Below are 2,919 nucleotides of genomic sequence, written 5' to 3' on the forward strand. Positions count from 1 at the left end.
AATATCAGCCAAACAAACTCACACGCAAGCAACACACATGGCAGACAACGAGGCAAACCCTAAAAATAACCAGACGTCGGAGTTGTAGCTCCGGTCGTCTTCCCCGACCACATTCCGGCGAGTTCAGGCAAAAAAATTCCAGAATTGCACAAATTATACATCAATCGAACCTCCATTCCACACACATTCCAAATATGTAATCAATTACTCCTAAATCATTCTAGGTTTTCCAGATCGAATGAAAACATTATAAAGATCAAAACTTATATTCAACCATACATGCTCAATTCTTGATCATTTTTAAATCTAATCATATCTACATACTCCACGAAGCAAGATCTATACATCTATGTACATAAAACAGCAAAATGAGAGGATCGAATTTCAACTCACCTGAAATGCAGGTTGTTGTTCACGCGTGCTCAAGCTCTCAAAAGCTCCAGATCTTCTCCTCTATACTTCTGTTGAAGCTTTGTGCAAGAAACAATGGTTGAAAACACTTGGATCTGGCTCAATTTCCAACTTCCATTGCTATGAGTTTGCACTTGAACTGCTCGAATCTGGATTGAATTGCTCAAACCAATGGTTGATTCTTGCTCAATGAAGCATGATGAACAAGATTATGCAAGAATTTCTGGTGTTTGTGTGAAGAAATGAAGAATTCGAAGAGAGAGAATTTTGGAGGGAGTTTTGAAATTCTAGATCTGAAATGCTTCCTCCTTTTTTATTATGGTTAGGGTTTGGTATTTATATGGCATGCTAATCACACTGAAATCCAAATTAGGCCTTGGCTAAACATGATTAGGGAAATATGGAGCAATTTGCAAAAATGCAAAAGTGAGCTCATGTGCCATGCTACACGTGCAAAGTCTCATGCAAGGCTTGGAAATCACTCAAAATCAACCAATAATCATGATGGAAATGGTATTTTGCTTGTATCATAAGCCAAATTTGAATTATGGAAATTCCCTCCAAAATGAACGCATGTGAAATGATGAGCATACACACTTTTCCCATGAATGGCAAAGGCAATTTTGAGATGTCTTGATCAAGAGAAACATTTTGCAAAAGGAATGGACCAATTTGGAGCATTGCATCAAAAGTTATGCCATTTGGAATTCCCATGTACACTTTGTGATCAAATGACCATAACTTCTCAACCATTCATCATATGGACATGAATTAGGACTTTTTGGAAAGGGGAGACAAATATCTACAACTTTCATGTTCAACAAAAATCCATTTGAAACTTCTTTGACATTGAAAAGTCAAGTTGAATGTGGACCAAAAACTTGCCAAATTTGGAAACTTTGAATTACAGGTCACTTTCCATTTTTAGTAACTTTTGCCATGACTTTTGAATCTTCAAGATGGATGTTTATAATGATGAATAGGCCCTATTTGAACATGATTGAGGTGTCTCAACTCATTTCCCACCTCAAAGCCCTCAGTTGACTGCACAGTTGATTTTTGGTCCTCAGATGACCTTGAAATGCTTTGATGAACTTGAGCCTTTACCACTTGATGAAATTGCTCCAAAATGGAACCCTAGCTCATGTAAGCTCCTTGTAAATATCATGTGGTCCTCATCCCAAGAAAATACCTCATCTCTTGCACAAAGGATCTTCTTGAAGCTCTTGACCTGGTGATTGCTTGAGCTGCAACAAAAGATGTAAATGACATATTTTTGTGCTTTTGGTTAGTGAATAAAACAAGAAAAGCAATGATATACAATTCAAGCATGCTTGGTGATCTCAAACCACTCACAAGAGATCCCTACCCAAAGGGAAAGGAAGCCAAGATGCTCAATGATCCCTGAGGCTATGCAATACAATGCTATGATGCCATGAGGGATCTTAGGGACAAAATTGGGGTCTTACACGCGTCTATGAAGATCACCCCATGAGTTGATAAATTCATTCCTCATCCCTCTAAACTAGGCCATGGCTTCTGACTTCAGGGTAATGACAAACATCTTGCATTTTTTCAGGCCTCTAGATCCTCAAAATTTTAGAAGGACATCAGTCGGCTCCACGTGCTCATCGGAGTCAATTGTCTCATTGTATGTGTGCATCCCTAAGTTTTTTTGTACTTCCTCTAAGATGAGTGACGGTGGACCTGAGTCCTTTGTCATTATTCTTCCTGTCGGGAAACACATTCTGGATGGAGGAGGTCGGGTTTTGTGACATCAATGACCCCTCGTTTTACGGTGTCAAGGTGAGTCATCCTTGTGGAACCTTGTTTTCCAGGTTATTGATCTAGGAAGATCCATTGAAGACAAATATGCTTTTGATGATGACAACTAGCTTTTAATTATGATAAGTAGTTTATGATGACAACAACCAAAGTCAAGTATATATCGGTTAAAGATGCAACTAGATTAATAAGGTTTGACTATCTGATAATGGCACCTAAATGGAATAAAACTCAAGTCTCGTCTCAAAGTAAAGTTCAAGCAAGTGTCTACAAGAGTGAAGTATCTGACAATGCTTGGAGTGTGTGGAAGCTTGCCCTGACATGTCTGAGTGAATAACATTGGGACAGCTCACACACGCACTGAAACAACTTTTTTAACTTATTTTTCTTAAGAAAAATTTATATCAATTATCACTTCTTTCAATCGGTTGGAACAACTCAAAAATGGGATATAAATGATTAGGACATCATCTTAATGAGTGAAAATGCATATGTATACTTTCTTATCTTTTAAAACAATCCAAATGATTACTTTCAGGCCAACCAACCGATTGGTGCACGATGCCAATCATTTGACTCATTAATTATGGACGCAAAAAATTTCCTTTTTTATTCCATCCTCTAGCCTATAAATAGAGGTTCTTACCCGTATATTTTCACATCCATAAACGTGAGACTTCATTCCTCACTAATCAATCTCTCTCTCTCTAAAAACTTCTTGTT

Source organism: Lathyrus oleraceus, chromosome 7 (assembly GCF_024323335.1).
Source record: "Lathyrus oleraceus cultivar Zhongwan6 chromosome 7, CAAS_Psat_ZW6_1.0, whole genome shotgun sequence".
NCBI classification, from domain to species: Eukaryota; Viridiplantae; Streptophyta; class Magnoliopsida; order Fabales; family Fabaceae; genus Lathyrus; species Lathyrus oleraceus.